Source organism: Antechinus flavipes, chromosome 3 (assembly GCF_016432865.1).
Source record: "Antechinus flavipes isolate AdamAnt ecotype Samford, QLD, Australia chromosome 3, AdamAnt_v2, whole genome shotgun sequence".
NCBI lineage: Eukaryota > Metazoa > Chordata > Mammalia > Dasyuromorphia > Dasyuridae > Antechinus > Antechinus flavipes.
This window is the reverse complement of record NC_067400.1, coordinates 298,813,431-298,840,463: the sequence shown is the minus strand read 5'-3', so window position 1 is coordinate 298,840,463 and position 27,033 is coordinate 298,813,431. Positions and strand designations below refer to the sequence as shown.

At 37.4% G+C, this 27,033-nt stretch overlaps 1 protein-coding gene across 8 annotated transcripts in view; it reads right to left on the bottom strand.

The window, feature by feature from the left end:
* Nucleotides 1-13,122, bottom strand: part of BBX (BBX high mobility group box domain containing) — a 358,834-nt gene extending 345,712 nt beyond the window's left edge. For 4 of the 8 annotated variants that reach the window (XM_051985229.1, XM_051985238.1, XM_051985239.1 and 1 more), the window contains exons 1-2: nucleotides 12,289-12,385; nucleotides 9,399-9,471 (exon numbers count right to left, since the gene is read on the bottom strand). The gene's annotated coding sequence lies outside the window, so the exon portion shown is untranslated. Of the gene's footprint in view, nucleotides 1-9,398; nucleotides 9,472-10,187; nucleotides 10,300-10,372; nucleotides 10,389-12,288; nucleotides 12,386-13,007 lie in introns of those variants that run through there. The other 4 variants (XM_051985230.1, XM_051985235.1, XM_051985234.1 and 1 more) reach the window with 3 other exon arrangements.
* Nucleotides 13,123-27,033: the final 13,911 nt, after the last annotated feature.

Genomic DNA, 27,033 nt, shown 5'->3' with positions numbered 1-27,033 from the left:
ACATGTATCTCAAGTCAAATAGAGCCACTAATGTTTAAATAAAAAATTAGAAACATCCCACTGTCCATACCAAATCTTTCTTAGAGATGCAGTGACAGGGTAAATAGAGAGCCATAGCAGACTACAACTTATATAATAAAGTTTATATAGATATTTACATCTCAACAACATCTCTAGAAGTATTTAATAGAGTATATGTTCTTCTTCATACGTGACCCATTCAGAATAGGATGAAGTTTGAATACATTAAAAAGGTAAGAATTTCAATGTCTCAAAGTATCTGATTGAGAACAATATAAAGTAAAAATGGGGGAGGGATGAATACTCACAAATGTAATGAAGATTACTAGTCCCTGAAGTAATCTTTATAAAACATCTTTATTTGTCCAATTACATTGCTCTGAGAGCCTGCTCATTATAGACTCATCATTCATAAAAACTAATTTCTGAAAATAGATAAAGGAAAACTATATCTTGTTTCGTGAATTAGCAAAAAGGGGGAAATAAAGTGTATTAAGAAAAAAAAAATCATAGCCAAGGAAGACGGACTTTTTTGTCTTCTAAATCTGTACTTCATTCTGATGATGACAACTCAGAAAAGACAAAATAAATTAATTTCAGTTGACTAGAGTCCTTAGTGATAGTACAAAACAATGGCATGTTACTTTGTATTATTAAAATGATTTATATACTTGTGTCCAAAAATACACTTCATAAAATATTGTCTACCAAACACAGTTGTAGAGAATGTCATCTATGTGGTGATTTAGAAATCCCTGAAAGCATGTTAAGCACTAATTAACTTTTGAATTGAATATACACTGCTAATTAGAAGTAAAAATTAGCTTAATACTACCTTATTTCTAATAATTGACTACTTTTACAGATAAGTTTGGCAGAAATTTATTTTGTAGCAACATTCATGTATTGTTCAATTTTTCTAGCTTCAGATAATCATGCTCATCAATTTTATCATACACAGATGACAGAATATTAGCTAGGAAGTAACTCTCCACAATAGCAAAAAAAAGTTCTTTTTATAATAGTGTGTCAGTGCAATCAATAAACATTAAGACAAAATATTATTATTGAGACATTTCTATCTAGTACTACCAACAAAGAAGAGTTGGGCACCTCATTAGCTACTTGGTAGCTAACTCAGTTCATAACCCACAAAAGGAGGCTTCAGGAGTTCTCACTAATGGGAAAATTTCTCTATTCCTTTCCTTAGAAAAGCTTCTGCATGTAATGGCTTTCTAGATCCATCAATTCCTCCTGGCAAAATTCCCAATATCAAAATGGGAAGGATCTCTATGAAAAAAAAAATTATTTGGAGCAGTACTTATTGGTACAGAAAGCCAAAACACTAAAAAGAGTGTTTTGTCACACCTCCCTAAGAAGTATGGAGAGACACTCTCAGCATGAAATTCTATTCAGAGATTTTAAAATAAATTATATTAGATACAACTCCTAAGGAATCTTTCAATCTTTCCATCATTTTTATAACAAAACCATATGAATAAAGATTTTATTTTAGTCCATTTCAGGAAAATTCATAAAAATTACTAGCATCTTTATTCATCCTGGCTTTCCAATCTCAGCTGCAAAATATACTTGCTATGAATTTTGCAAGAATCAAATTTATATTAAAATAATTTTAACATATGTTTTGTAATTTAGATTGATTTTTTAGTTATTATCTATACATCTATCCCTAAAAACCAACTAGGACTGAAAAGATAAACTACAAATATCAATACTAAAAAATATTTACAGGACATATCAAAGAAGTGAATTCATCAAGATAACAATAGATTTAGTCATATGAATATGTACTTAGATGTATATCACAAGCTCATTCTGAAGACAATTTCAAAAAATGATCAAAGCTTGACAATTGGATAGGGGGAATTATTTTCTCATTTTGTTCCATTTCCCAAGTGTCCTTTATTGACAATAGGAATTTCATCCACATTGAGAGATAGCTTTGGGAGGTGGAAAGAAAATTGAGAAATGATTCAGCATTTTGAAAATGCCATAAGAAGCCATACTGCTAACATGAGAGTTGATGACCTACTCAATCTGTAGCTTTCATACTAGAGTCTCAATAAAAGGTGTTAAAGTTTTTCAAAGATGGTCCCATTGACCAGAAATAAAAAAATAATTTTGCACACCCTGCTCAACTATTCTCTAACAATTGCAATCTATCAACAAACTAGTTTTTAGTTACATCAATTCTTAATATAACAGTGGACCAGACAGTCATCTGTACGTTTATCTCAATAAATGCCATGTACAATATAATTTACATCATTGATAATTTTTTATCACTGATAATTTTTTAAATTTTCTATAGAATTATTTTTCTTTTATTTATGTTTACTCTTTTATATTTTCTTTTGAGAAATTAAGCTGAAAGGGGAGGTTCTAAGTAAATAATTCAACAAGACTTTCTTAAGGAGAAAGGTGATAAGCATCTTCAGAGAATTAAAGACAAAAACAATCAACTAGAAAGATACCAAATTTATATTAGTGTTCCTATACATAGAGGTATTTTCCAGCTAGAATATGAAAAATATTCAGATACATTGAATAACATGTTATTTGAACAGTATCACAGTGCTATAAGAACACTAACTTTGAGATTTCTTCCTTCTTAAACTTTCCATTTTTTCACATAAGACATCTTTTAGTTTTTCTTCTATTCTTCATAATTTGGTCAGAATTCTTCATATTCTACTCTACTTGAATTCAATAAATGTAAATAAATGTAAAATTGAACCTAATTTAAATGCATTTTATCCCTTAATCAACCTTTTTAGTCATTATGTCTAACATTTTTTGAGTTCCTATTCTAATCAAGGCTTTTTGCTAATTAATAAGGGAGATCTAGTAAAATATGTTACTTGAGGGCAGGATGCCTCCCATCCATTTTTTGCCCTGGGATCTCTGGTGTCTAGCACAAATGTCTTGCAGGGTAGAAAGTTAATTAGTGCCTGGTAAGATGACAACATGCTATAATCCCAGGCCTCAAGGAGCTTGCAAGATAAGTAGGAATAATATAATAAAAACAAATAATTTTAACACCTGATAAATCAATGGGAAAAAATAGGATTATATTCAAACCCAGTTGTTAACCCTCTCTACCGCCTCACTTCATCTACATGATCTTTCTATTTCTTTTGTGCAACTGATAAAGTTTGTCTGTTGTTTTTTAATCAAGACTTTTACCTCATCATCTCCCCAAAGGTTCAACTATGTACAACTGTACATCTAGCCTTAGACTCTACCTTTCCTCAATTTTATTTCTGCTTTTGTTGTTTGATTCTCTGCAGTCATTTTTAGTCCTATCTAACTCTGTGATCATATTTGGGGTTTTCTTGACAGTGGAATAGTTTGCCTTTTCCTTCTCCAGTTCATTGTACAGATAAGGAAATTGAGATACCCAGAATTAAGTGATTTTCTCAGTCACAGAGTATCTGAGCTCGAAAGTTTCTTAGGCCACATTTAAATCCAGGTTTTCCTGACTCCAGGCCGAGCATTCTATCCATTGTACTGTCTACTGAGTATCTAAAACAAAATTCATTAATTCCTTCCCCCACCCCAACCTACCTTTCTTCCAAACTAACTATTTTGGTCAAGGGCACCAGCATGTTTCCAGTACACATTTGCAACCTTGGACTTCCCTTTGTTCCATTTCACTCTTACCAAGTCTTTTATACTATTAACATTTATTTCCTTCTAATCCAGTCACAAGGCTACCACTAACACCCTAATTCTAGACTTTATCATCTCTTGCCTAATATATTGAAATAGGTTACTAACTCATCTCCCTGCCTTTAAACTGTCTCCATGCAACTTCTAAATTGAAATTACTATCATTTAAGGCATCCCATGCCATTTTTCTACTATTGTTTCTAGAATAAAATAAAAAACACCTCTATTTAGTATTTAAAGTTCTTCCTAACCTTAATCTTCCCTCAACTTCCAATATTCTCATGCATTCTTCCCATTAAAAGGGTCTTCCTGCTGTCCCATCCTGACAACACTTCAGCTCAATTCTATGGCTTTTCACTGATGTTACCATGTCTGGCAAGCTCCCCCTTTCATCTTCCCAAGCTTTCTTGTAGGATCAGCCTAAGTCCTAGCTTTTTCTGGTCAGATATTTTACTTTTATAATTGGGATTAGATACTTGCCCAGGTCACACCGTTAATAAGTATTAAATGTTTGAGACCAGATTTGAACTCAAGTCCTCCTGACTCCAGGGGAGATGCTCTATCTCCCAAATCCTAGCTTTTCCTATAAAAACCTTTCCTGGTCCTTTCTCCCTCCTTCTCTCCATGAGTGATTCCTCACTGAAAGCAAATTCCCCATCCACTGTATATATATATATATATATATACACATATCCCTGGTCATTTACATTATAATGTGACTTCTTGGAGGGTGGAGACCACTTTTTTGCCTTTCTCTAGATCTCTCAGTACTTAGCTCAGTGTACCTGGCACATAGTATGCACTTAGTCCAATCTATCTTTCCAGCTCCCCCTCATGCAGTTTAAATGCTAATGAAATTGGTTTACTTTCTGTTTCCTGGACACAGCATCCCATCTATCTTTATTCCTATACAACAAAGGCTCTTGCTCATGCTTCAAATGCACTTTATTTGCCTCTGTCTCCTAGAAAGTCTAGCTTTCTTCAATGTTTAGTTCAAGTATAGCCTCCTAAAAGAAGTCTTCCTGATCCATCATTGCTCTCTCCCACCTAAAATCATTTTGCATTTATTTTATATATTTTTGTATTGACCCATATGTGTATTTTTTTCTCTCTAATAAAAATGTAAGCTCCTTGAGGGAAGACATTTGTGTTTCTGTTTCTATGTTCTAGCACAGTGTGTTATACATCGTAGACACTTAATGATTACTGACTTAATAAATAACAAGATAAGATGCAACACCTACCATCATTGAGCCTTATGGTCTATTTGAGGGAATAAGACACAAAAATAGATAACTCTCATACACAGAATTATATAAAAAGTACATTCAAGAGTTACAAAATATCAAAATGTCTTGGGGGCATTTCATATTCAATGCAAAAGAAGAAAAATTTTATTTTCTCTAAAGAATGCATCTAATTCTTTGCTTTAACTTATAACAACTTCATCTCAAGTCTATGCGTTACTACTATATTTGATTAGTCATTTTATTGTCTGACAAATTATTTTATGGATGTCAAGTCTTTTGTTTTATAAAATGCTCACAAAATTATATTTTTGGTTTTCTGCTTTTCCTTTTGACTTTCCATATACTTTTTACTACTTGAATATTTCATCTTTCTTATTTTTAAGAGCTTATGTACTTAACAATGATTTTCTAAAAATAATCTGCATAAGGTAGATGAGTGTATGTCTTATTGCCAATATTGATGCTTTCCCTCCAATTTCTCTTCTGTCAATGAATATATGAAAAATGTATATAATTCTTTGTTGAAGGCATTTGTATTTTTCAAAGATAGTATTTCTATATTTCTGATGCTTTTTTCTTTAACTTCAAACGGAAACCTAATACTTTATCTCAATGGAGACTTCCTGAATATATCTGGAATTTTTAGAAAGTAATACCTTTGAAAGTCTAACTTTTGAAGAAGTACATATGAACATTCATTGACAAAACAGAGGGGAAAAATGGCATTTATTTTTAAACAACGTGAACCTGACTTTAACTTCTTGTTTGGAATGAAAGGTAATGAAAATGAAAGTTTTTAGGACATTTGGAAAGTACTTATAGGCCATGTGAAACATCAGCAAGGACCTTTAAAAGCAAACATTAAATGATGAAGTGCCAAAGGATGGTTCTGGCATTAACATTATAATCCAAGAAAAAAAAAAGAATTATTTCACAAGTTCAGGCTCTACTGAAGTTAAAAAAGATGATTTTAAAAGTAGCCTTTTCTCATTGATAGCAATGTAAATGTCCAAAAGAAGCTGCTGGATTTCAGTTACTTAAGGATTTCAATGCAAGTTTTATGGAAGAGAGTTTTATATATACATATATATATAAATGTACGTACATGTGTATATATTTATATATGTGTGCTACACACACACACACACACTTTAAGGAATAGTGATATTTAGGAGAAGTTTGTTTTCTGAACATTTTAATGGAGATAATGATTAGAACCTTTTAAAATTCTACAATGGTAACTAACATGACAGAAATTATTCCTCATAAATAAATCATGAAAAACATATTAGCACCTTGACATGTGTAAGAAAAAAGTCTATTCTAAGTAAACTTCTGTTTGTGATTAGTGATTTGGCAATTATTTTTCAAATTCCATATAAAATAACAATTATTAATACTTTAAATGCCAAATATGTTTTTCTAAACTGTGAAACACTATTTCAAGCGGTTTTCTTTTATTTGTTACTCTTTTTTGGAAAACAATCAATTACATAGTTACTTATGACACCCTCCCCCCAAAAAATTATTTGAACATATTAAGTTTTTATATAACTCATATTTTTACTTCAGTATCTAAAGAAATTTCCCATCTATCTTGGTGAAATTCTGAGATGAAAGATAGTGAGAGTAAAAGTGATAAATAAATTTTAAATCATGAGTGAAAGCCAGGATATATTTTGGAATCAATAAACTTTTTACTTGAGTTTCTTTTTTTCCACCCAATGCAATCAATCAATGAACAAAATTTTACTAAATACTGATAATGTGCCTAGCTCCCTGCTAAATATTTGAGAGAAAGAGGGTAGAAACAACTTTGCACCCCCCAATCCCCTGGAGTTTACATTCTAATCTTAGAAAACAACATGTAAATAAATAAGAACTTACAAAATGCATACTGAGTAAATGGAAAGTCATCTTAGGAAAGAAAACTACTAACTACACAGAGAAAAAATAAGTATTAAAAAAAATCTGCACCCTAAACAAATAATATCAGGAGAGTATCTGCTCATTAAGAAAATAATATTAACAGTGAAGTTTAGAGTGAAAAATTTCCTAACACTGCCAGAGTGCCTTTAAAAATAAAGCACAAAGAGAAATCAGATATAAATCTTTTTTTTTTCATATACTGAAATTAAACTTAAGATACATCTGAAGAGCATACTTTTAGTAATCAATATGGAGATGAAGAATATTTTCTGACCAACAGTTTAGTCATTAATTTGAAGAATTCATTATGCAGAAGCAATTTAACTATAAATTCTTAACTAAACTTCTACTCATGACTAAAATTAGTTCATCATTACTGGGGATAAATATATTTTAGATACCACCAACACAATGAAGAGGGCTTTAACTTCAGGCCATAAGAAGACAACCTGAAGAAACTGGAAATTTTTAATATGGAAAAGAGAAGACTTAGGGAACAATATCCAATATATAGTATGGGTAAAGATTATAGAGACAGATTTTGACTTAATGTAAAGAAAAAACGTCCTAACAATTGCAGTATCTAATAAATTGAATAAGTACCCTCAGGAAATAGGGGTCTAATGCTCACCTCATGTCTTCAAGAAAAAGTTGAATGACCCCTTGTACAAAACATAGAGGGGATCTTTATCCATATATTGAGCTAAATTAGTTGACCTCAGAGGTTCCTTCCAACTCTCAAATTCTCTTGAGTCTATAATTCATTGAGTACTTTTTATAAAGATCATTATTATATCTCATCATTACAAGTGCTGCTTTTCTGAATTCACAATTCATGATTGTACTTTTAAATTTGTTTTTGATGAGCTGCTTATTTGATATTTCAGAGAAACAGAATATTTCATCCATGTAGCTTTTATTCTATAAATTAATCATCTGCATATTCATGTCTCAGTTGGTCAAATATACTTCTACTGAGAAAAGAGCTCACATTAAAAGTTAGCTAAAGTGGGAAAAAAAAAAAAAAACCCACACAACTAAGTCTCACAAATACAAACGTGATGTCCTTTAGTAATCAGGAATACACTCCAAAAATTCCTGCCATATGTTCAAAAGTCACTATGTTTTGAAATAGGCTTTTAAAAATCAAGGATGCAGAAACCATCATTTTAGGTTTCTTTTTTTTAACCAATGTCCACCACTGATTATATTAAGTAATTCACCATTTGTCATTCCACAATATTTCACTATATCATGAACATAAGTTTGTATTGCATAGACCTTATGACCTACAAAACCCAGAAATAATGTCACCCTTACTTTCCAAGTAGATGAAGACAACTAGAAAACCCAATCTTTGAAAACAATTTTTCTTAACACTAAGACACAAAGTTTCACTAGCATATATAAAGTTCTGGAATGAAGCAAGAGAGGCCCCAGATTTTTCCTTCCTAAAAAGTGAGTTCAAAAACTCATTTTGATTCACAAAATCTCACCTCCATCTCTAATCTAGGGGGTTATAAACTACCACCTGTCTTACAGTTTTGAGGAACTACTTATCTCCAATTAACCACAGTTTAAAGATAATATAGTCTACTGTGCTATTACTTAGGATGAGTCGGAGGATGAATAGATTTATAAACCTTTAGCAACTAGGATGACTGTATTAACTTAAAATATTCAATGACTCCTTAATTTTTACTTTGTACTTTATAGTTCAGTCACTAGAAATCTGCAGTTAACCACACACTGCTGTTTCTCTTTGGTGGGGAAGTAGGGATGGCAGATCTTTCAAAGATATATATAATAACCTCAAAGCTGTTGTTTTTTTTTTAAATAGATTGTCTCAAAGTTTTAAAGTTCTCCAAATACACAATATGTGAGAAAAGTTCCAAAAATATGGTCACCTTTTCAATGCATTATTCTATTGAGATGAATTATTGTAGTTAACTGCACAAAAGAACAGATTACCTAGAAAGAGGGACGGGATGAATGTACTATTTGAACAATCACCAAAGTAATACAGAATATCCTGTACAAATTGCTTCTTTGAGTTTTGGGGGAGTTCTATTTCAAATATTTTCAACTGATAGCCAGATCCAGTCTTTCAGAACTATTTTCTCAAAGAACTTAATTTAAGATGGGTTCTTTCCATATCCTACTCATTCACCTACTTGAGAAAAGTTCATTCTCAACTTAATTGCTTATTTGCATATAATCAAGGTTTCAGTAATTGTTGTGTTTGTTTGTTTTTTAAACTTGCTCGGGAGAAGGGAGAATGGAACATAACCCTTAAAGTCACCATCTTTTAAAAATTCCCACCCCCTAAAGTGCTGAACCTTAAACATCACAAATTGGCATCCACTGGGGGAACGTAGGACAGATATGTCTCTTGGGGAGGTTAAAATCTGACAAAGCATCTTGCTACAAGAAACTATAAGAACCCTTATTTTATTATTAATAATTACTCTCTCTTCCTGTATGAACAGTTTGCATACTTACCTAGGAAGGCAAATGGAAATTACAGGCAGGGGAAGAAGAAGCTGTCTCGAAGCCTTTGTCATGTGATAGTGACCTATAAAGTATCAAATAAAGGCAGATCATGAGTATACCATCATTTTTGCAATATTTCCAAATCGACACAATTATCAACAGTGAAGGCGCCCCCAAAACTAAAGACCTGCTTTTAAAAGGAAGTTCTTATTAAAGAGCAAACGACCTTTCTTCTCCAGGGAAAAAGAAATCCTAGGCAGCAAGGGAAAAGATGCACTAACGTCTCCAAAGGGCACAGGGGCTGTATAAGACCAACAATCATTTGTTGGTATCTAGCTGGTTTCCACCTCCCAGATTCCCCTCCCCCTTTCTCTCCACTCCTCTACTTCCCATATGTACAAAGCAGAAAGTTGATCCATTTTGCCAACGCTAAACCTCCCCGCGATCATTCATCAACTTGCCCAAGTGACCACCACCACCACCGAGGACAAATAAACCAGAAACAAAATCATAGCAATCAATAGCTAGCCCCAAGACTGCGCCGTCCACAGAAGCTGTAGGTTGCAACGTTGTGCCACACAGTTGTTCCAGGTAACGACTGCCCATTCCCCAGCAGACCTGAGCAGCTACAACAGTCGTCAAAACGCCAACTCTCCCCCCCACCCCCATCGCAATCCACGGATTAGAGATCTGAATCGAGCAAGGAAAACACATTCGCCAAAATCGTGGCAAGTGCAGGGCCAGCGGGGTCGGCTAGGTTGGGATTGAGGGAAGTATTAAAATGGAGAGAGATCTAACCCAGGCTTTGTTGCTGGTCACCATCAAGTTTGCATCTTAGTACAAAATGTCGATCTTAAAGGCTGACAAGACAGAGGCAGAGACAGAGAGAGAAAGAGAAACAGAATAGAGTCCATCTTGCTTTGGGGAAGAGGAAAAAAAATGAAGTGCAAATCTCACTCCCGGCGTAAAAGTCTGCAAAACACCTTTCAATGAGGAAGAGGCAACGAGTGGGGTCTCCCCCTTCTCTCCGCCTTCTCAAACGACATGTCGGGAATCAAACTGGCGGTGATCTGGGCAGAAAACACCTCCTCCTACTACTCCTCCTTCTCTTCCTCCTCCTTCTTCTTCTCCTCCTCCTCCTCCTCCCCGCGGGCCCCGGCGATGATCCCGCCGCCACCGCTGCTGCTGCTGCTGTTGCTGCTGCTGCTGCTGCTGCCTCTGCTGCCACCGGGGAGGTGGTGCTGCTGCTGCTAGAACCACATGAGCGATACCATTCCCTGCTTGGACCATCCCTATACAGCGCATGTGATAATGTGGGGCTGGGGGAGGAGTGCCCCCACAGTGCGGGGGTGGGGTGTGCGGGCGCGGTACTGTTCACTGGTGAGAATTAAAAGACCAGGAGGAATGCTCCTGGGGAGGTTATCATAAAAGTAGGGACGGGAAAGGCGGTGGTAGTGGTGCGCTGTTGGTGAAGGGAGGAGGAGGACAAGTTCCCTCCTCTTCCCCCCCCCCCCCCACTCCCAGACTAGGTTAATCTAAAGGGAAGGGAAAAAACGCCTCTCCCCGTGAGATTATCCAGATGGGGGAAGTACCCCTGTCTACGTTAGCTCAGATCGGGGAAGGTAGGTAACCCCGTGTGTGGATCTGGGAGAAGTGAACTGAACGTGTCATTAGTAGGACAGGCAATGGTTTCAAAGCCCCAGGCCAGTGACCATCAGCAGGAGCAAAGCTTGTTTCGTCCCCATCCCCCACACCCTCCACCCACCTTCCCTCACTTCTCTCCCCCCCCACCCCAACCTCCACCCCACCTCTCGAAACTTTTAAACAAGATCCGCCTGGACTAATTTGTCCTCAGACACTTAAAATATTGACTAGACCCTGCACACTGCGAGGGAAGGAGAATGCACGCTTTATTTTTTTCCCCTTTCTACAGAAAGGAAAGCAAAAAATAGCTTCTCTCTCCGTCTCTCTCTCTCTCCACCCCCCCTCCTCTGTCGTACATGTTGTGTCTTAGCTTTTTTTGCATCGTTTCATTTTTACCTTCCTCATTTAGCTGAAACGATTACAGATATTTCACACATAAAAGTGTCACATATCCCCGAATTAATGATCTTTGTAAATTACAAGACTTGGGTTTTCTCGGTCGTGTAAGTTTCATACAATACCCCCCCAAAAAAAATTTTTGAGAGCGAGCGAGAGAGACGAGGTGGATAAGGAAAAGAAAGCTCGAGTCTGATTTCTGTAATTTACTAGCGACCCGGATCACAGCAAATAACAGTGTAACACGAATGTGGCCTCTGAGAGCTGAGAAACCCTTGCTAAAGGCATCAGCCCCATCCCTGGGTAAATGATCTCCAAGTTTTCTGTCATCGCGACCATGCAATGTCATAACTTACCTTCAGAAATAAGACTTTAAACAGCGAAGGCCTTCCTCCTCCTCCCCCCCACCCCCACCCCCAGCCTCGCTCTCTCCACCTTAAACTTATTGACACAACATAATCCCACATTCATGCAAAATCCTGACACAGCCTCTCTCCTCCTCTTCCCCCTCCTCTCTCCCTCTTCTCTCTCTCTCCCTCTCTTTCCTTCCTCCCGGCTGTTCTCGCACTGAAACACCACTTTCTCTACTAACTGCACGTTTGCTTAAGGGTGGAGGGTGAGAGGGCATTAGATCTGCGGAGCCGGAAAACCCAAATCCCCAACTCTCAAGATGAACGAACAACTGAGCTGCTTTTTCCTGGTCACCAAAGCAAGAAAAATAAATAAATAAACGGGAAGGAGGCGGGGGGAGAACCCCCATGATAATAATACCTTCTTCTAATTCCCTCTGACCCCTCTTTCCCCCCTCCCCCTCCTTCCTCGTCCTCCCGTTCCCTCCCCTCCCAAACCACGAACCAACCTTCAGATAAACGCACTTTCCCCCGTAATGAAGTTTGGGGGCTTCATCGACAGTCACAATTTGCCAGTCAGTGTGGTGGTTCTGTTGTTGTTTTTCCTCCTCCTCTTCCTCCTCCTCCTCCTCCTCCTAGTCCTCCTCCTCCTCGTCCTCCTACTCCTAGTCCTCCTCCTCCTCTTCCTCCTCCCTCTCCTCCTCCTCCCGGGTCTGCTTCGCTCTCCCTCTTTGCCCCTCTCTCCACTGCTGCTGCCTGTATGGTGAGAGGTGCTGGTTTCAAACGCAGCCTGGCACTGGCTGGCCTACTATTCCCCCCCTCCCTCCCCAACCTCTTGCATGCATTGCATTGCATTCACCTCTCCCCCTCCTGCCCCAAGGGGAACAGAAGAGAAGCGAACATCTCCCCCGAACCTCTCCCAATCCAAAGTTTTCGTGTAGGGGGGGAAAGTGATTAGGAATTGTGGCCGGGGTAGCAGCAGCGCAGGACTTGTTAAGGTTCTCTCTCTCGCTCCCTCTCTCCCCCTCGGTCTTCCTCAAGTCCACCCTACCCTACCGGCTGCTGCTGCTCCTTCTGCTGTTGCTGCTTCTGCTACTGCTACTGCTGGAAGAGTCCTTGGGGCTGCAGCCCGGCTGTTTTCAAGTGAGTATTAAAAAAAGAAAGTGTCGGGAAGGGGACCTCTCTCGCTCATTTCGCCCAGGAAAAGCTGGGGATGGTGGGCACTTACCTCTTTCTCTGTGTGTGTTAAACGTGTGTGTGTATCTCTCTCAGTGGCCAGTCAGTGTTTCTCTATGGGAAAGTGAAGAGAGGAGCTCTCAGAGCCGCTCTGCCTCCGTTTTCACTGTACACTGTTCCACATACAGTACATGCAACCCGGAGAGACTGAAAACACTAATTTTATATAAGGCAGCCTGCCATTGGCCGAGAGGTTGAGAGACAGGCTAAGCAGCCATACAGAGGGCCCGTTACACCCAAACACGCACACATACACACATTTTACACAGACACACACACATACACAAAGATCATCACATTTTCTATTTTAAAACATTCAGGACCTGTAGACAGCAGGGAAAGGACAGGTAGAAAGACATAGTCAAGTGGGTTGGAGCGGAGGAAACCCCAACTGCACTAGTTGCAAGGCTGGAAACTGGTGTCCATTTGACTTGGGAGGGCTATGGTAATAAACTACATACAACTCCACTGGATATGGAAGTGGAGGGTTTATTGCTTCTCTGGAGTGCCCCACTGAAGAGGGGCTGCGTTAGGCTATGGTTTCTCTCTCTGACCCAGAAAGGAGTTATCATTTTGCCATTTGGGGGGAGTGGGAGGGTGGGGGTGGAATGGATTGTGCCATCAGAGGCCAGCTTGTTGCAAAGTAAGTTTGCAAAGACCACAGAGCATTCAGGTGGTTAGTACCTCATTAGTAAGTAAATTCAATTAAAAATCAATTTAAAAAACAGGAAGCAATAAAGATATGTCATTTACTAGAATAGTCATACACTACACAAGTTAGCAATCTGGACATCTAAGACAACTCTGTATTCTTGCCTACACAGAGGGGCAAGACAGAGAAAGTCATTTAGATGTTGGATTATTAAATTTTCTTTCCTAAAAGGTCAGTGTCAGTCCAGTGCATGCATTATACATCTTTAGTATATCTCATTAATGATTTGTAATTTGTTAGATGATAGCAACTAAGTTTTCTATTCTTTGTAGAGATTCTTCCTTTCTGAAGATTGTTTGCTTTTTACTGTTTTTTTTACATTGGTTTTTAATTAAAGTTATTTACTAATGATACTAGCCATCTGAATGCTCTTTAGACTTTACAAACTTACTTTGCAAAATGCAGGCCTCCTTGATGGCACAATCTATCCCCCTCAAAAAAAAAAAAAATACAAGTGAAAAATTCTTTCTAGACTGTTCATTAGCTGGGTAAGAGTGGGAAATTATCTTTAGCAAATTAAAATTGACAGGTGCATATAAAATAGTCACAGAGTTTAGTAGAAAGAGAACTGGACACTAGAGGGGCAGGAGATTTGGGTCCTAGCTTGTCCCTGCTATTAATAACCTTGGTCAAATCACTTAACTTGTGTGAGTGCCGCTTCATTTCTTCATATTTCAAATGTGGTGATTAGGAGAAGTGATCTTTTCTGATTTCTTCCACATCTAGGAATTCACTGAACCATTTTTTAATGTCAAACAGTTTAGAAACTAAAGTTGTAGCTTGAATTCTTGGCCTAAATGTGCATCTAAAACAAATGACAAATTTTAAGAATTAAATAAAACATTTTATTATAATTACATAAAGTCACTTTAAAATTCTTTCATTTCTCAACTTAGCCTGGAACATTGTATGTGATTAATAAATGTTTATTGACCATTGTCGACTATTTCTTTGAATTTTCTTTTCGTCTGTAAAATTGGGGGTAAAATTAGAGATGTAAAGAAAAAAAACTTTTTTTTTCATTTTCTTTTTGTTTTATTCATGTGTTTTGTTTTTACATCAAACATTTTTTTAAAAATTCTTTTTAAGTAGATTTCTGTGATGCTTTATTCACAATTTTTAAAAAGCAAAATAAAAATATAAAAAGCAATCACAGTGTCTATTTCAATTGATAAAATTAAAAATAAGATAATATGGTGTAATAGATAGAAAGTTAGCTGTGGACCCAGAAATAACTAGGTTCAGTCCTACCTTGGATACAAACTGACTGATCCTGGGAAAATCCCTTCACTTCTCAGTGAGTGGCCCAGGCAACTCTCTTATTCTATAAGTTACAAGGCAGTTACTCACTTGCATTGGTAGAAGAATTTTTCTACCTGGGAATTCCCTATAACAATGAAATCACAAGTCCAATCCAAAAAATGTATGTAAAATTATACAAATGACATTTTGTGTATATTTTGCCAAGGGAACAAAGTGTTTGATCCATCAGTTTCTCATTAATCTCTATTACACTCTTAGGAGGTAAGTGCTGAGTCCTATTATCTCATTTAACACATAAAGAAAATGAGACACAGAGAAATTAAATAATTTGCCCAAAATGACCCAGAATGCTATTGGTCAAGCTGGAGCCAGTATCATTGCTTTAGCAACTCAGCAATACTTTCTCTTAAATGACAAATTTGTTGGGAAAAGGGATGGAGACAATCCTGAAGAACTTCTTGGTTAAACATCTTTTTGTATAAGAACAATGATTAACACATCAATAAATTCAATTGATAAGGGAAGTGTTGGAAATTATTACTAATATTTATTTCCTCAGAAATATAGGATAAAGTGACTTATTATAGAAAAATACATTATTTCTTATAATAACAGAAACCCCTGCTTCCTTCAAAACTCAGCACAAACTCTGTTTTCTCTTCCAGGCCTTTGCTGATACCTGAAGATTTTTTTGCCTGCCTCTAATCCTGATTATCTTGTTTTTTTATTGTTGTTGTTTTGTTTTTTTACCTGTTTCCTCTGATAGATTATAAACTCATTGAGAATAGTTTAATTTTTGACTTTGGTGCTTAAAAATATATTTGTGGATTCATTCATTCACTACTGATTGATTGATTGATTGATTGCTTTATTCCTTGGTAAGAATTTTTGTTCATTTAATGTCATTATGGTGCTAAGAGAATCAAGGTTGTGTACTTTGTAGCTTTCACTGTTTAGTCTTTTTTTTTTTTTTTCAGTTCTATCTGATTCTTCATGACTCCATTTGGGGTTTTCTTGGAAGATATACTGAAAGAGGTTTGCCATTTCCTTCTGGAGTTCATTTGTCTCAAGCTGAAGCAAAGGGAGTTAAGTGAGTTGCCTAGCATTAGTTAATAAGTGTCTGTGGCTAGACTTGAACACAAGAAATCTTCCAACTTTTCTTGACTCTAGACCTATCACTCTATCCACTGCTCCACCTAGCTGCCCCATATAGTAACTTTATACAGAAAAAAAAAAAAAAAATCTTTTCCCCACTATGCCTTTGCATAAGCATGTTAACATGTACTAGTCTGACACAGGGGTCCTCAAACTTTTTAAATAGGGGGCCGGTTCACTATCCCTCAGACTGTTGGAGGGTTGGACTATAGTAAAAACAAAAACTTTGTTTTGTGGGCCCTTAAATAAAGAAACTTCATAGCCCTGGGTGAGGGGGGTAAACGTCCTCAGCTGCCGCATCTGGCCCGCGGGCCGTAGTTTGAGGACCCCAGAGTGCATGACTCAATACAACTAGTTCCCACTACTAGAGAAACAATAGATCTTTAATATCATCACTGAAGTCAGGATGCCATTATTTAGCATTTATTGATCACTAATCAGATGCCAGATACTATACTGAAATTTTGGAATTGGTCGTGTGGCGTGGGAGACACTAGCACAGGACCACTAGGATGGTGTGCCCTCATCAGAAAAGGTGCTATATTTTATGAGCAAAACAGAATTGAATTAACCCAGAAGAAATGTGAGATGCACAAAGTTAGAGAAGCCTCCTCAAATGTTCATGTGGATTATTTGTGTCTGACCTGTGGCAGAGCCTTCCGAGCTCACACTGGTCAGACACTCTATAACTCAACTCTAACAAAATGATGAAATTTTAATCCTGTTCCAGAACAAAAGTCAACTATGAACCAACCAACTATACTGAAATAAATTTTTGTTAAAAAGAGAATGTCACCAGGTATGGTTGCTTACTTCTGTAATCTCTGCTAATGGAGGGGAAGAGACTGATGAATCTCTTATCTATTGAGAGCTTTCATTCTTAGCATCTAAGCAGATTAGGTATCTACACTCTCTTACACCAATGTGGTGAGTGGAAATCATTGGGCTGACTAAAAAGGTAGGAAACACAGCATGTCCAACCTCCTGTGCACTTAGGCCCAAGAGTAGTTAAGGTACCAACCAGCTTGTAGAAAACAGGGAAAAAAAGAGTAAATGTCAATGTCAAGATAATATTATAGATTGCAATATTCTCAGTTTGTACACCATGCAATTCATTAAGATAATCTACATTTATGAAATAAATATTTCTGAAATTTTTATTTCACTTACCCAGTTGATAGTAGATAAGCATGAGAAAAAGATATTGATAGGTACAATACCTGCCCTTTTGCTTATATGTCATTTTTGAACAGAGGCCACTGAGTCAGTAATTTTACAGGAAGATTTTGTCAGGGGTAATTTCTCATTCAGTCTGTTCAGACAAGAGTGGGAAAACTCTGCATTGTACTTGCAAGGGCTTATGGTTTACTCTTTACCACCTCAGGACCAGATTTCAGGGATGACAACTTACTAGAAGGAGTTTCTGAGAACCTTACTTCATTTTTTACAGAAAAAATTGAAGCCATTCATCAAGGTCTCTCTCTCTTTTCCCCTCTTCTTCATTTTATATCAATTGGATGCCTTCTGTTTCTATCTTATCTTTCATACCTGTCTGACGTGAAGAGGTAGTCTTATTCTTAGCAAGGCTCACCCTTCTACCTGTACAAGTGAACTCCTTCAACAGATTGCCACCTCTGTCATCACCCACTATATGACTTCTTCACTCTCTCCCTTTCTACTGACTCCTTCCCTACTGTCTACAGTACTTTTGTCCTAAAATTCTTCTGCCTTCAGTGGACAAGATCCCCAAGAAGATGATGCAAAATAATTATTTCTTCTTTCTCTCATCTCACCCACTTCTTACTCCTTAAAATCTTTCATTCCATTGAAACTTCTCCCTTCAAAGTCACCAATGGTTTCTTAATTGCTTAAATTTAACAGCCTTTTCTCATTCCTCATTTTTTCCTGATCTCTTTGCAGCTTTTGACACAATTAATCACTCTCTTCTTTAATACATTCTTCTCTCTAGGCTTTAAGGACACCATTCTCTGGATTTCTTCCTACCTATCAGATCACTCTTCACTCTTCTTTGTAGAGTCCCGCTCCAGATCAGACCCTCTAGGTTCTGTCCCTCAGGGTTCTGCCTTGGACCCTTTTCTTTTCTCCCCCTAGACTAACTTTGAGATCATCAGCTCCCATAGTTTTAATTACTGTATTGATGACTTTCAAATCGACTTACACTGTCTTGCCTTCTGTGCTGACCTCCAGTCTGCTTTTCTTTTATGTTGAACTAGATGTCTAATAGACATTTTAAACTCAACATGTCCTTAAACAAATGGATTATCTTCACCCCTAAATTTTGCCTCCTTCTTGCTTCTCTGTGACTCTCCCTCAGACTTTGGATGCTATCCTTAACTTTGCATTATCTTTCAGCCCTAAATTCAATATTTTGAAGGCCTGTTAATTTTACCTCTGTACCATTTCTAAGCTTTCTCTAATAGCCGTTCCTTCGTGAAAGGCCCTTACTTCACACATTGCAGTGACCTGCTGTGGACTTGCCTGCCTGCCTCAACTCTCTCCCTGCTCCAGTCCATCCTCCATTCAGTCACCAAAGGGAATTTCTTAAAGCACAGACCCAACTATGTGATGTTTCTCCTTCCTCCCAACTCAAGAAGCATCTTCATTTCTCCAAGATGAAATATAAAACCCACTGTTTGGCATTCAAAGCTCTTCATGGTCCGATTCTCCTTACTTTTCCAGCCTTCTTATATCTTACTCCTCCATTCTTTAATTTACAACACCTTCTTTTTTTCATCCCATGAACAACCAGCCCATCCTTCAGCTAGGAATTTCCTCTGGCTATCTCTCATACATAGAATGTTCTCCATCCTTCTGTCTATAAAATTAATGGTCTTCCTGCAAGTCCCACCTTAAACTCTTGCTCTCTTATTTCTAGTCCCTTCTAACTCTTAATTATTTTCCGTTCCTCTCATATATGATGTGTTTGTAATGATAACTTGATAATAATAAATATTATTGCTTACTAAATATTTATTGACTGATTAACTCCAGGGATATTCTTTTTTTTTTTTTAAGCAAGATCTCTAGACCACTCTTTGAAATAGCCCACTCTGAACCCATCTTGTTTTCTGTTTTAAATAGTGGTATTTGAAACAATTGGCTACTTTCCTTTCATCTAACAGTGCATTATTTTCTCTAAGGGTATAAAAAAGACTTGACCAGTGATGTTATTGATGAAGGAATGCCTGTGTGAGAAAATCCTTTCACTAATGCAGATTAGCACCTTTTCAGCAGTTCAGAGAATGGCACTGAGAGGTTAAGTTACTTGTCCAGGTTACACAAGCTGTAGGTGTCAGAGTCAGCACTTGAACTTTCTAGCCACCATGTCATCCTGCCTTTTTGGGAAAGCTTTGGAATTATTGGCACCTAGAAGCCAATGAAAATAAGACCAAGAATAGAATTGGAGAGAATCACTATTAGACTCCAGATAAATACATATTAGATTTTAACTCCCTGAGGACAGGGAGAAGTTGTATCTTGCCTTTCTTTGAATCCCCAGATTTAGCACAGTGCCAGACAATTAAAAACAGCTTTAAAAATGCCTAAAACTGATTGATTCCGTGACAGATTAGGAGGAAAGAGAGAATACTGCATTCTCAGGAGATTGTAGACAGTTGTACAGGGTCTTCATCATGAAAGTTAGGAATGCAAATCTTCCTCTGAACTCCTCTGACCATTTGTTCATGTCACTCAATCCTATTCATATCCTTTCTTTTTTTGTAGTGATTTTCACATTTTATCTTTCTTTCAAGGCTTTAAGATCTGTAAGTGTTTCATTCATTTTTATATCCTGTGTTCTTCACAGTGATGGAACTGGGGGATAAAGGGGTCTGCTTTGGAGTCAGAAAGGTACGGATCCCAATCCCTGCATCTAATATATTTTGTTTTGTATCTACAGATAAACTACTTAATTTTAAGTTCACCCAGAAACTTTAAATTAAGATTTTTGAGTTGTTGCTCATTTCCATTATGTGAAGGAGTTCCTACAGTGGGAATTCCCTTTACCAAAGAAATCACAGGCTCAATGACACTCCACCCTCTCCTTCACTCCCCACCAAAAAAAAAAAAAAAAACTATTCTGCGCCCTCTTCTTTTTCTGGATTATCACATCATGTCCCATCTCACAATTCTCATTTTTATACAAATTGCTCTTTGATCTATATATTAACTTTTATTTTCTCCCCTGAATTCTAGTCCTCTATCACTATATACATCATGTCTCGTGGGAATTAAGTTGAACATGTCCAAAACACCTCTCATTGTCTTTCCTTCAAAACTCACTCTTTCCTAACTATTTTATCATCATCCCTCTAATCATCTGGATTTACATCAGAATGGTTTGTCTCTTAGAACTCTGATTCTTCCCTCTTCCTCCACAAGGCAGGGTATCCCCAAATCTTTATGCATGAAGACCTTTGGTAGACTGACTATCTCACATTATCCTCATTTCCCACAGTCAGGGCCTGGTCCAGGCCCATGTCACTTACACTGTGTCTAAGGGAATACCCTATTAATCATACTCCCAGTCTTTGGCTTTGCCCTTCTCAAATGTGTGTTTCTCACAACTAGCAAAATGATATTATCCATCTAAATTATCTGGTACTGGTCAAAAAAATATATTGATCAATGACAGAGACTAGGAAAACAAAAATTAAAAAAGGTCATATCATTGTAAAATATAGAAGAGAATTTTTAAAAATATTTTACACAACTATGACCTATGAATAATTCTCACACAATAGTGTGTAGAAGTGATGATAGAAAATAAAGGAGTCATTTTCAATTATGTAAAGTTCAAATTTACTGGCTGTGTCACCTTAGACATGTCATGGCCTTCACCGTCTCAATTTCCTCATTGGTAAAATGAGATAATTGAATTAGATGTCTTTTGTCGTTCCTATAAAAATAAAAATTTGAGGGATAAAAAACAATTATCATCCAAAACTCAGGTCTGACCATATAACTCTCATGCTCAAGAAGGACCAGTGGCTTCCTCTTGTCACAAGGATAAAATATCAAACTTCTGTTTGGCTTTTAAAGCCCTATTGAAAATCTGGCTCCAGCCTCTCTTTCCAGGTTTCTTTCACATTACCTTCTCACACAATTGATGTTCCGGCCAAATTGGCCCTACTGCAGTTCTCCACACACAACCCTCCCTTCTCCTGTCTCTGTGCCCGGGCACAGACTGTCCCCCAAGCCTGGGATACACTCGTCCCTCCCCCCCAGCTCCTAGAGTGCTTAATTTCTTCAGGGCTCTATTTGGGTACCTCCTACAGGAAGATACAGGCATCCAGCTGCTGGGTAGAATGCCAAGCTTGAAGCCAAGGGCTGGGTTCAAATCTGACCTCCCTTCCTAGCTGTCATTCATTCTCTGTCTGTCTCAGTTTCCTCAACTGTAAAATGAGAATCATAATAGCATTTACCTCCCAGGGATACTGTGAAGCTCAAATGAGAGAATATTTGAAAATCACTTAGCACATAGTAAGTGCTCAATAAATACTTATTTCCTTCTTAGACTGATTCACCCAGTTGCTAATAACTTCTCTTTTGAAGCTACTATGTGTATATTTTTATTTTATTTTCTACATACATATAAAATAGAAACTAAGCTTTCTGAGGGTAGTTGATGTTTTATTTTTGTTTTCCTATCTCCAGGGTCCAGTACACATTACAATAGGCAGTTAAATACTTTTATTGAATGAACTGTCATTTGGTAGTCTTTCTGTCTCTGTCTCTTTCTGTCTATCCTTCTCTCCCTCCCTGCCGCCCTCCTTCTCTGTCTCTCTTGCGCTCTCTCTCTCTCTCTGTATCTCTTTCTTCTTCCCTTTTTCCCTGCCTCCCTCCCCCCTCTCTCTGTCTCTCTTTGTCTTTCTTTGTCTGTCTGTCTCTGTCTCTATCTCTGTCTCTGTGTGTCTGTCTGTCTCTCTCCCTCCTCCTCTCTCTTTCTCTGTGTCTATCTCTTTCCCTTTCTCCCTCTTCTTGTCTCTCTGTCTCTTTCTGTGTCTCTTTCTTTGTCTCTCCCCGCCCTGTGTCTGTCTCTGTTTCTCCCTCCCTCCCTCATTCTCTTTCTTTCTCTTTCTTTCTTTCTTTCTTTTTCTTTCTTTCTTCCTTCCTTCCTTCCTTCCTTCTTCCTTTCTTTCTTTCTTTCTTTTCTTTCTTTCTTCTTTCTTTCTTTCTTTCTTTCTTTCTTTCTTTCTTTCTTCCTTCCTTCCTTCCTTTCTTTCTCTTTCTTTCTTTTTCTTTCTTTCTTTCTCTCTGAACCTGTCTCTGTCTCTCTCTCCTTCTCTCTCTTTATCACTCTCTATTTCTCTGTCTCTCTTTCTGTCTCTCTGTGTCTCTCTCTCACACACACAAACACAAAATCTTCCAGGGTTGTTGTGGTTGTTGTGGTTCGTCCTTCATTCTCAAATGGAACCATGATATTGGGGAGACCATGCTAAGACATGCAAGTGAAGTGGATTTGAGTGAGGGTGAGCTATGCAAAATCATCAGCCTCACTTTCTCCTCCAGAACCATCTGGGTGTATTATATATAGTAGTTCCTCAATTATTGTTATTCAGTCATGTCCAACTCTTCATGGCCCCATTTGGGGATTTTCTTGGTTAAGATACCGGAGTGTTTTGCCATTTCTCTCTCCAGATCATTTTACAAATGAGGAAACTGAGGTAAACAGGGTTAAGCGACTTGCCCAGGGTCACTCAGCCAATAAGCATCTCCACATCACCTACCTAGCTGCCCACAGCCCCTCAATACATAGTGGTCACATGAATGAATAAATCCTCAGCTCCAGGAGACTGGGATGAAAACAGAGTTGGGGCAGAATCAAGCAGAACTCAGGGACAGTTAGATGAATGCCAGAGGGTATTTTTGTCAGAATTCAGACTATATTGTCTTACATTTGTATCATTGTTCAAAGTTCATCTGCAATCTCATTTGATCCTCATAGGAACATTGTGAAACAATTAAAGCAGCGTCTTTTTAATAGCAAAAGAAACTGAGGCAAAATAAGTTTACAGAATTGGGGCAAAAACCAAGGTTTCCTGACTCCTGTTTCAATATATTTTTCATCAAATCTTGATGCTTTCATTATCAGCTAAATAGCAAACCAAAATCATGATGCTGAAGTATACCTTTAAGAAAATAATCCCCCTGGGACAGCTAGATGGCACAGTGGATAGAGCACCAGCCCTGAAGTCAGGAGGACCTAAGTTCAAATCTGGTCTCAGACACTTAACTTGCCCTAGCTGTATGATCCTGGGCCAGTCACTTAATTCCAATTGCCTTAGGGAAAAAAAAAAAAGTGATCCACCTTTACTAAAGGAAGTGAAATGGTTTCAGGGATGAAAAGGATATCCTATGTTTCCCAAATCTCAACCACTTAGATGTTGTAATACCCCAAAGTTCACCATTATTTATTTTTTGTCCAAAAATTACTCTTTCTCTCTTTTATATTCAACCAAAGTAACACATTGTAAATAGTAATTTAATATAAAAAGTGTTATTCCAAAGAAGATTGAACTAAGTAACAAGACAGGGGGAGGAGAAAGGAGGGCAATATGAGAGTGTGGAGTTGATGGGAAGTTGTAGAGGTTAAAGGTCACAGAAAGGAAAAATGGCCAGTCCCAAAGGATGGATTTTTCCAGGCCTCACAATTTTTGGACCATTTACTGAGTGTAAATCCATGGGCCAGACACTGGGAATACACAATCAAAGTGGATGCTCTCAAAGAACAGCTTACATCCTACTGGGAAGTCGTAAATTCAAGGAAATCTGAGGATGAATGTATCAGCTAGAGGGGCTCACTGGATAGAACAACAGTACCCGGATTCAGGAAGTGCTGAGTTCAAATTTGGCCTCAGCTCCTTATTAGCTAGTCAAGTCACTTCCTCTCTCTGCCTCAATATCCTTATCTGCAAAGCAGAAATCATTATAGTACCTAATGTTGTTGGGGAGTCAAATACAAACCTTTAAGTTCTGTATTGTTTTCCCTTATACATTATTATTTTCCCCAAAACATACAAAACTGTTCAGAAACTCAGAAATGGATTTAAAAAATATAACCTACCACCAAATATTTAACCCAGATTTTACAAAAAGTACAATAAATAGCCCATAAAAGAAAAAAGAAAAAAAAAAAAACAACATTCAAACTTCTTTTCTGATACAAAGGGAGCTCCAAAAATTTCTACTTGGATTTTCTAGCTCTCAGAGGAGGAAGGGGCACTATACTCCTAACTCCAGTAATGTGGAAGGGATTACTATATAAATGTTAACTGTTATTATAAATCCAGCACCAGCACCTTAAAGGGACAAGGCAAGGCCCTACATAGGAATAGACATCTGAACTAAACCTTGAAGGCTAATAAGGATTCTGGGGTTTAAAAGTGAGAAGGAGCATATCCACTGTGATCATGAATATGTGTTGAATTACACTTAGGAAGATGTTAGCAGTCCAGTTTGATTAGAGTACAAAGTGCATGAAAAAGAATGATTTGGAGAAAAAAAAATTGGATTTCCTTATATATGTACCTTATATATTGTCTTCAGCAATAGAATATAAGCACCTTAAAATGCTTTGTTTGACTTTTTTCATATTCTCAGCAATTAACCTGGAACATTGTAGGTACTTATAAATACATATTGATTGAAGGATTGATTATGAAGGACTCTAAGCACCAAACTGAAGAGGTTTAGAAACTATCAAAATGTTGAGCTGCAGTTAAGAAGAAAAAAACCTACTTCCAGTTCCGACAGTTGGGAAGGTGGACAGCAGAGCAAAGAAAGCCAGCTTTTTGAGGAAGGAAGAAAGGCTGAGGACTTTGGGAAAGAAAAGGGAAAAAACATTATGAGAATAAATTAGAGCACACTTGTTAATGGAAGAGCCTATTAAAATAGTTAAGTGAGTATAAAAAGAAACCAATGGAAATATTTACTATGTGTGTGACATTGGATAAGTCACTTAACCATTATGAGCCTCAGTTTCCCCATTGGTAAAACCGAGAGATTAGACTGAATCAACTTCCAATTCTATATTTATAATCCAAAGATTTTCCAGAGCAAAAAAACAGAGATTAGACTGAATCAACTTCCAATTCTATATTTATAATCCAAAGATTTTTCAGCGCAACAGTGCTGACCTCATAGGATAGAGCAATCAGTTTTTTATTAAGATGTCTTTGTTTTTGAATTTATAACATTCATGTTGTTTGTTGTTTAATTATTTCAGTCATGTCTGAGTTTTTATGATCTCCCCATTTAGGATTTTCTTAGCAAAGTTATTCTCCATTTTATTTTACAGTTGAGGAAACTGAGGCAAACAGGGTGAAACTGAGGACACTTGAACTCAGGTCCTTCTTCAGGTCCAGGGCTGTATACACTGAACCATCCAGCTCCCTATCACATGCATAGTAATCCTCAAAGAAAAAAAAGAAAACAAACAATTCAGAATCAGAAGAACCACATTCTAATTCTTGCCATGCTCTTACTATCTTTGGAATCTTGGGCAAATCACTGTAAAAGGGTGTAAGAGTAATGGACCTCCAAGATCCCTTCTAAGAATACATCTGTGATCCCACAGGCTGTCCAAAAGGAGTTAGATGCAAAAGAAGTCATCCCATCAGGATTTTATGCTCCAGTGAATAAAGTGATGGGCTCTACCCCTGCCCCAAATCCTTACTGGCTTAATCATCTCCTTCCAATCCAATATCCCTTTTATCACAGAGTTGTATTGAGAATCAAATGAGATAATAGATATAAAGTGTTTGGAAATCATAAAGTTCTATATGAATGTTATCATTAATATCACCCCCTGACAAGTTACAAATCTATCCTTTACTGAACCCAGAGTGCCCATGATCATTTTAGCGAGGGAAAATCAGAGATAAGATCGAAGCAAAAGTAAATTTGTTGCTTTGGCTTCCAAGGGCAAATTAGTAAAATAAGAGACTAACCCCTGGGTCCTTCTTCTTCTGGGTGCCTATCATCTGGAGTTTGATCTACTCCTTTCCCTCTATTAAACCAGATCAGTAGGGTAGCAGTTGCAGGACAATCCGGGTGAGTCCAAACCATTTTTTGTTACTCTCTTGTTGAGCCTCTGCTCCCCAAAGCCTGAAGTGATAGCTGGACAGTTCTTTCCTCCACTGACTCACTACCTTCCTTGCCCAGACCAGAGTAATTGCATATGCTTGGAATAACAAATAATAGAAGCTTCCTCCTTTATTCATTTTCCCTTCCCCCACCACATACCATCCCCTACACATCCCCTCTCCCGAATACCTCTCAGACACGCTTTAGTCCTTAAGAGACTTTAAAATTGTACCCAAAGACTGGCCCACAGCCAAAGAAGGGAGAAACTATTGATTTGGAAGGTATCTCAGAATGAGAAATTTGGGGAAATCTCCTCAAAGGTCTCAGCAATCATTTATGAGTCTCATAACAGTAAAGTGCATTGAACAAAAAAGGAATACCCAGTCTAAGATTTCTTGGTGCTTACTAGGACCTCTAGCATCTCTGCTGGCAAAAAAAGGGATGGAAATAAGGAGCCAAGTGAAAAGAGTAAGAGTGTTTGAGGGCTAGAAAAGATCTCAGAAATTTGGCTAGTCTGATCCTCCCAATTTACAGATGAATAAACTGAAGTCTACATGACTTGCCTAAGGTGGCACAAGGAATCAATAACAGATGGAACTAGGACCCAAGTCTCTTGAATCCTAATCTAAGGCAATGTGTTTTTGTATCATGATAATATATACAAGTGAGGGTTTTAAATCTGGGGAACAGAAAGAAATAGACCCCAAGATCCTATCATGAGAGAACTCTGTGAAGTCTAAAAGTAGAAGAAGGAATAGGGACATCCAGCATTGTGAGGTAA